This window comes from Dipodomys merriami, unplaced genomic scaffold (genome assembly GCF_024711535.1).
Source record: "Dipodomys merriami isolate MVZ:Mamm:240054 unplaced genomic scaffold, mDipMer1.0.p SCAF_14, whole genome shotgun sequence".
In the NCBI taxonomy this organism is placed as follows: domain Eukaryota; kingdom Metazoa; phylum Chordata; class Mammalia; order Rodentia; family Heteromyidae; genus Dipodomys; species Dipodomys merriami.
The window spans coordinates 17,230,702-17,239,569 of NW_027202715.1; the positions used below are offsets into that span (position 1 = coordinate 17,230,702).

Consider the following 8,868-nt stretch of genomic DNA (forward strand, 5'->3'; position numbering starts at 1 on the left):
CAGTTTCATAGGCTTTCCTCCTCAGGATGGTTTAAACCACAATTCTTAGATCTGAGTATTCAGACTTAGCTAGGATTACAGAGTGACTTGAAGACACTTTGACTATCTTTCCAAAGACAAATGTCCAGAAAGAAAAGTTGGGGCTCAAATGGAATACATATCTATATCCAACAAACTATGGAAATGCTACACAACATCTATTTTTTTTAACTTGTGCATTCATTGATAAAGAAGGGAGGAGCATCCATTTAATAATATTCCCTTTTCTTTTTTTTCTACCATACTAAGTGATATTTGCTGAGCTTGTTAATAAACGTTTAAAAAGGTTAATCTGGTGTTTGCTGTTTATGAGCTAAATGCTTGTTTTCATTCTTATGAGATTTTGGTATGTGTGTCTAAACTAATCTACTGCAGCTATTGAATGTTCACATCAAGTTATCATGTATGCAGGCAGAAAAGCAGCCTTTCAAAGGAAATCTTTCATCTTTTATTCTAGCCCTGAAGTTACATGCAGCTGTGGGTAGAGATTCTCCTGGTAGATCCTGAAAACCCTCTCACCCCAGGACCATGAGCAACCACACAGCAGTAACAGAGTTCATCCTGCAGGGATTCTCACAGCACCCTGAATACCACATCTTCTTTTTCTGCTGTTTCCTGTCCCTCTACTGTGTGGCCATCACAGGCAATGTCCTCATCACCATGGCCATCAGCTTCAACCCTGGCCTTCATACTCCCATGTATTTCTTCCTGCTCAATTTGGCCATGATAGACATCATCTGTACCTCGTCCATCATGCCAAAGGCTCTGGAGGGGCTGATGAAAGAGAAGAGCTCCATCTCTTTTAGGGGATGCATGGCCCAACTCTACTTTCTCACATGGACTATATCCGCAGAGTTGCTGCTGCTCACGGTCATGGCCTATGACCGCTATGCGGCCATCTGCCACCCCCTGCATTACAGCACCATGATGAGCAAGGTCTTTTGCAGCATGCTAGCTACTGGAGTGTGGGTGATCTGTGCCTTCAATTCAGCTATCAACACAGGACTGATGGTGCGATTGAATTTCTGTGGGCCCAATGTCATTACCCATTTCTCCTGTGAAATCCCTCCTCTGCTCCATCTCTCCTGTAGCTCCACTTATGTGAACAATGTCATGACCACACTGGCTGATGCATTCTATGGCATATTGAACTTCCTCATGACCATTGTGTCCTATGGCTTCATCATCTCCAGCATCCTGAAGATGAGGACATCAGAGGGGAAACAGAAAGCCTTCTCCACTTGCTCTTCCCACCTCATCGTGGTGTGCATGTATTACACGGCTGTGTTCTATGCCTACATCAGTCCCGTGTCCGGCTACAGTGCAGAGAAGAGCAAGGTGGCTGGAGTGCTGTACACCATGGCGAGCCCCACCCTCAACCCCCTCATCTACACTTTGAGGAACAAGGAGGTCAAAGCCGCCCTCAGGAAACTTGTCCCTTTCTTCAAAAATTAATACACCTGAACTCCAGGAAATGGAAGCAAGAACTTTTATTCTTTATTGTTGTTGTTTTCTTTTGTTCTTGACCTATTTACCTGTCTTAGGAGTATAAGAGGAGGGGCACTGAAATGGTGCGACAAAGGTAAACAAATGCAGCAATGGAATTCTCTAGGCACTATGTGGAAAATGAACTATACAACTTGTGGGTGGGGTTGAGAGGGAAAAAGTGGGAGACAGGGAGGGAAGAGATGACATTGTCCAAAAAGAAATGTACTTCACCCGACTTACATAACTATAATTCCTCTGCACATCACCTTTATAATAACAAAAATAATAATTAACAAAAAAAACCAGACTCTTGTAGCTCACACCTATAATTTTACCTATTTAGGAGGTTGAGATCTGAAGATTGTGCTTCAAAACCAGCCGGGCAGGAAAGTCCGTAAACTCTTATCTCCAATAAACTACTCAGAAAAAGCAGGAAATGGCACTGTGGCTCAATGGTGGAGATCTAGCCTTGAGCAAAAAGAACTCAGAACCAGTGCCCAGACCCTGAATTCAAAACCCAGGACTGGGAACAAATAAAACGCAAAATACACCTTCCCAGAAGCTCTTCTACTGAGAGGCAGCAGTTTCAGTAAGGCTTGGCCTTCTTTCATGAGCACAGAGTACTTTGTGGGGAAAAGGCTGTTGGGGGATTGTATTTGGTTGAGATCAAAAGCCTCGAAGATGCTGGTTTTGTTCATCTTTCTGAAGGTGGTTCAGGGTTTTCTGGCTGTGAGACAACCCTTCCTTATGGAGGGCACATGTGCTTCAGATTCACAGCTGTGTGAAAGAGACTTTTTCCTCTTTTTCTTTAAGAATATTTAGAGTAGGGACCACTGGTTTCTGGGTCCCGCTGCTCATTCTCTTGAGTGGCTTCACTTTCTCATTACTGAACAACTTTTTTACATCAATGAAAAATATTTAAGATATAAATCTGTAAATCACACCTGATAGTTTTTGTGTGGTCATCCACAACATTTGTGGGGCTGTCGAACTGGAGTTCCTGTATGGTGACAGTGTGTCTTGGGTTCAATTCTGTGCCTTTTATTTGACCTCATTTACTGTCTCTAGAGCACTATGGTGACTGTGATGCAGACTCTTTCTTCTGTTCTTCCCTTTCTCCTCACCAACAATAAAGGTGAGACTATCCCTTGACTTGAAGGTAGAAATTCCTCCTTTAATAGTAGATTTGTGGCATATGAACCTAGAAAAGCGAGAGTTCTCATGTATTGAGTTGCTGTCGGCTGTGAGGATCTGGTCTGCCTCATTGCTCTGGAGTGGGGAACATGGATGTAAATGACCTGTAATCAGAACGTTCTGGGCAGGCAATGCTGTCCTTCCATTGTTCCTGAACGAAAGCCAGTGCACAAATCACCTAGAATAAATAATAAAGACAAGTCTTGTGTTCCAGGAAACAATCCTGGAAAAGCTACTTCTCTATCAGGATGACAGAAGCTGAAGGTGGGTGTTTAGTTACATCTTCAGAACTCACCGCAGACACGTTGCTCACTACTTGACATGGAAGCTGAAAGTAGAGCTTGATTTTTGATTTCACATAAATGAATGGACTTTGGCTCTTCTTTTGAGGTAGTAGGCAATCGTCCCCGCTCCCCTTGCCCCCCCCCCCATCACCAAAGTTGTAAAGTTGTGCAGATGTGGCCCTGGCCTCTAGATGGTTATGGACCAGGTCTGTTCTCTCCGATAGAATTTGGACCCATAAATAATATGTTGAGTGGTCTTCAATGCTCTTGAAGACTTTCTATTATACTACCACCAATGCCTCTGGGTGAGTACTGGCAGATTTTTATGGCATCACGAAGAGTGTTTCTTCTGTTTTTGTCTTACTTGTCAATTTTATATTTGTGATATTTTACAGTGAATTTAAAGAAATAAATACTATTACAGCATTGAGAGTTGAAGAGTACATTGTCACATATTCAGAATCTAATCCTTCAAAATTGGATGCAGAAAAAGAAAACAAACAATTCTTCAGGGTTAACGACCAGCAGTGGAAAGTCAAAGCAGAGGGTAAATAGAGTGAATGAGATTAAACCATCTGTGTATATGAAAACATAATGATGACACCTGTTGAATATTTTTTCACCAAAGAAAAAATTGAGAAAGTGTAACAGAAATATATTCTTTGCATATATGAAAATATCATAGGGAAACATCTTTGTGCAATTGATATATTACATATAATTAAACTATAAAAATGTGTATTCACAAGTAAAGCATGAAACTCAAGATTTGATTGATATCCTGATTGAACTGACAATCACAATAAACAGATGAAGTCAACATGGCGCCTGTGTCATCAATGCAGAGGGAAAGGCACAGGTGCTCCTGTACTCGTGGGGTGCAAACTCATAGACATAGCAGAGGAAAGGTACATGGATAACAAGCTTTGATTTGGGAAGAGGAAGATCTCAATTTGAATCCACACATTATCAGAAGCAATCAAATGAAGGGAGCCCTAAGATCCTTCTAAGAATAATCACAGACCCTAAAGATCATGAGAATTTCTAACTCTTGTATTGAGAAGTGCTGGGGTGCTCCTGTGCTTTGGGGTACAGAAAGTCATTTTTGGCCAGCCTGGCCCCCAGTCATGTAATGAATCTAATTAATCCCTTTTTATAGCTGTGTATCTTTTCTTCATTCTGTTCTTCAGGACAGCTCTGACTTGTACATTTGATTACTTCTTTTCTTGTAGTTTTATGGAGGGATAATTGGCATACTGTGCAATCCAGAAGTTTTAAGACTATCATTCTATGAGCAGCCACTTTTCCATTCCCACAGTCATCCCTCTAGCCAGGACAAAAATAAACATACTTTTTGTCTCCATATATTTGTCAATTCTCAACATTTCATATACCTAGTATAATGCAATGTGTGACCTTACAGCTTGCATCTGTCACTTAGCCTAATGTTCTACAGGTTATACTATGATACAACTTTAATAATATTATTTAGCACATAATATCCCACTTTATACTTATTCTACATTGTGTTTATCCACTTGAGCCACAACTGCATTTGTGCTGTTTTGCTGGTTAATTGGAGATAAGAGTCCCTCAGACCTTCCTGCCTGGGCTTCCTCCACACCATGATCCTCATTTCTCAGTGTCCTGAGAGGTTGGGATTACAAGATTACCACACCTGCCCAGCACCATGCCAGTTTTGTTCCTAGGATTCTGTCATATAATAAGAAGTCACATATTGTGGTAGCTCCATTGTATTTAGTTTGGGATTGCTCTGTCTCTCCAGGGTCTTTTTTGCTTCCAAACAGAATTTTAGGATAGATTTTCCTAGTTCTGTGAAGAATACCATTGGAATGCTGATGAGGTTTGCACTGGATCTGTACGTAGCTTTCAGTAATATGCATATTTTCATATGAATTCTGCTTCTCTGCTATGGAGGATTGTCTTTCCACCATCAGTGTCTTTCTCAATTTCATCTGTATGTTGTAATTTTCACTACAGAGATCTTTTATATTCCTGGTTGAGTTTACTCCTAGTTTTATTAGTGAGTAGGATCAATTTCTTGGTCTCATTCGCAGCATGTTTGTGGTTGGTATTTATTAAAAAGTACTGAGTTGCAATACCACTGTTTCCAAAACTACTCATCACATCTACAACTTTTCTGATAGAGGCTTTAGTGCTCTTCACTATAAGACCCTATCATCTTCTACTAGTGATGATATGACTCTTCCCATTCTCATGCAGATACTTTGCTCTCTCACACACTTCTTCTAAGACCTAAAGCACTACATTGAGTAAGCATGAAGAAATGTACATTTGTCTTGTTTAGGGGAAATGCCTTTAAGCTTTTCACTTGAGTCCCAGAGTGGGTGTAAGTTTGATGGAAACACTTTAGTATACCAAGGGTGAGTTTTCCACTACCACTGGGGCTTACACCCCATGTCTCCTTTTTGAACTTCAGCCTGAACTGGCCTTGAGGCCAGCACCATGGACAGCCAAGTCCCTTGTAGAGGAATGTAATTTAATTGCTCCTTCAGGGTCCACTTAGAGCAGCAGCTGTGACATCCTCCCAAGGGCTTCCCACAGAGAAGGACAACTCTGGCTAACCCTGAATCAAAATTTCCTTTCAGGCTTGGTTTAAATAGGGGACAAAAACATTCATTTGTTCAGATGGATGATGATGAAAATTCTACACATTTTCCTAGAGTTTCCAACCTCCGCTGTGGTTGACAAAGAGAACAAGAGCATACATACATACGGTAGCTCCATAAAGGTTAAAGTTGTTTTCAAGGTAATTATGAATGTTTTAAAATTTTTTCATTACTTAGGACAATATGTGAAATGAGAAAAATCTGCTCATAACTACTAGATTTGTCCAAATACCTGTGAAGTTTTGTTATCCTGGAGCCAGTAACATGAGAACTCTTTTTCCTAGGTATTATTACTGTTTGTAAAATAAATGAAATCAAAGAGCAAATGATGTGCCCAAATGAGCTGAAAGTATATTGTTTTGTTACATATTCCAACCATTAAAAGGATCATAACAAATCTTGGTTTTTATTTATATTTCTTCGCTATTTTGGGACACTGCATATAATTCAGAATGGCAATGGAGAAATTACAAAGCAGAGAACTCTGAACTGGAATTCCAAAGCCTGGGAATTGTCTGTAGGTTTCTCACATACATTCTGTGTGTCTAAGTAAGTCACAAATTCTCTTGTGAAACTCCAATGAAAAGATCTAACAAAGTAATTATGAAAACATCTTTCAGCTTCAAAGAGAAACATTAGAAATTTTTACATGCTCTGAATTTTTAGCTTGGTATTCTTAAAATAGTTTATAGTAGGAATGCTTAACATATAAAAGAGAAAGCAAGTGGATTAAGAACGTAGTGTCTGTGGCAATCCAGAACATTTTAAATAAAAACAAAATATTCAAGTTCCTCTCTATTACTTAGAGATATTTAAACAGCAATTAATATTCAATATATAAAATTGGAACAATAAATTAGATTATAGCCAATGCTATAGAAACGTCTTTGTTCCTCTCAGAAGAGCTAATGATTGGCTGAGGTTGAGGGGAGGATACATGGTCATTGTCATGAAATCTACTTACTGTCCTGATTCTGGATGGGATAAGGACCTGTCCACCTGCCCTGGAAATCACAGCAAGTATGTCTTTATCTGGGGCTAATTTGTTCTCTAAGTGTGGATAGGTGCTGTAATTTCTTGTATTCTGAACCTGTGCAGACTGCTCATTCACACTAGAGGTGCTCCCTTATTCGTATCTGCAGCTGAGTGAAGACAAGAACTGGGTTTGAGTTTCCAGTGAAGGGGTCTCCTGATGCCCAGCACATGGCAATCAGTTGCTCTGTGGTTATAAGAGACGGATGTGCTTTTCTGTTCCAGTTGCAGTTCTGGAAGTGTGACTCTGGCTTGTCACTAATATGAGCTATGGAGTTAATCAGTATGGCTGGGAGTCATAGCAATGTTGTGCCCTTTAGTCAAACACAGCTGCACCTCAGTCAGATGTTTCATGCCTGTAACCCTAACTATTCAGGAAGCTGAAATCTGAGGATCACAGTGTGAAGCCAGCCTGGGCCAGTTAGGTTTTGAGACTCATATCTCCAGTTATGCACCAAAAAAGAAAGCTTTAAGTGAAGCTATGACTCAAGTGGTAGAATGCTAGCTTTGAGCACAAACATTTGAGGACAGTGCTGAAGCCCTGAATTCAATTGTCTGGTTACACACACACACACACACACACACACACACACACACACACACACACACAAATTGTTGAACCTCACAAATAAGTAATATAACTTGAATGGTAGGTGATGTTTGGACTTTTTGTAAGCCTTAGTTTAGGATGGGAAATGTGTTTTTTGAAGTTGGACTGAAACTGGAATTCTTAAATTAAAAGTAAACATTAATCATTTTTGTTTTTAAATGAAGAGGTGAAGAAAAAAGCAAATGGGGTAGGTACCACCACATTGGATATGTTGGAAGGGAAGTGAGGACCTGGAGAAAAGGGGGCGCTGAAAGAGCAGTTGGGAGAATTTCCTTCTCAGTGAGCACTGTGTGGTGTGGAAGGCTGCTACAAGGAGATTTTCATGATACATCTAAGGGAGATCATTCAAGAGAAAAATAAAAAGCACATTGACAAAGAAGGAAATGAAAATCAACCACAATTGTCCCCACCATGAAACTCTGGTCTCACTCACCTGTTGATTTTGCATATACCCATGTCCATAACCCCTGCAAATCAGTCCATGTTTGGGCATGTTATTTCAATTTTTTATACTATTTTAAGAATGATCACTAAGACACCTCAAAAACATCATACAGCATTATGTCAATATACTACAGGAAACTCATCTTAAAGAATATAGATATTTTTAAATATCAGTCATAAATAGTGCCATACAGATAATTTGAAATTTTTTTAATGACAGTACTAAGACTTGAGCTCTGGACCGGGGCACTGTCCCTAAGCTTTTCTATAAAGGCTGGCTATCTGCCACTGGAGCCACAGCTCCACTTCTGGATTTGTGCTAGATCATTGATTTTTTTTTAAAGTCACATGGATTTCCTACTCAGTCTAACTTTGAACCTGGAATCTCAGATCTCAGCTTCCTAAATATCTAGGATTGCAAGAATGAGCAACCATCATTGGCTTAAGGTACTATGTATAGGGAGCAGGGAGGGTGGTTGGACATAGGGTTTGAACACAGGGCCTGAATGCTGTCCTTGAACTTTTGTGCTCAATGCTAGTGCTCTAACATTTGTGCCACAGTTCCACTTCTGATGTTTGGGTAGTTAATTGAAGATAAGAGTTTCATGGGCTTTCCTCCTCAGCATGGCTTCAAACTACAAATCTGAGATCTTACCCACCTGAAATAGCTAATATTACAGGGTGGCCTGAAGGCATTTTAAACATCTTTCTAAAGACAAATTTCCAGAAAGAAAAGTTGAGGCTCAAATGGAATACAGATATATATCCAAGAACTGATGGAAATGCTAGGCAACATCTAATTTTTCCAACCCTGTGCATTCATGAATAATGAAGGGAGAACATCCATTTAATAATATACCTTTTTCTTTTTTACTATATTGAGTGATACTTCCTGAGGTTAATTGCTAATGAAGGTTAGAAAAGATTAATCTTGTATTTGTAGTTTATGAGCTGAATGCTTGTTTTCTTTCTTATGCAGTATTGGTATGTTTGCCTTAAACAAATCTACTGCAGCTATCAAATGCTCAAATCATGTTATCATGTATGCAGAAAACATGACAGCCTTTCTTAGGAAACCTATTATCTTTCATTCTAGCTGTAATGTCACATGCAGTGAGTAGAGCTC

At 39.7% G+C, this 8,868-nt stretch overlaps 1 pseudogene; it reads left to right on the forward strand.

Annotated features, from left to right (window-relative positions):
• The first annotated feature begins 508 nt into the window (after positions 1-508).
• Positions 509-1,494, forward strand: LOC138825997 (olfactory receptor 13A1-like; annotated as a pseudogene).
• Positions 1,495-8,868: the final 7,374 nt, after the last annotated feature.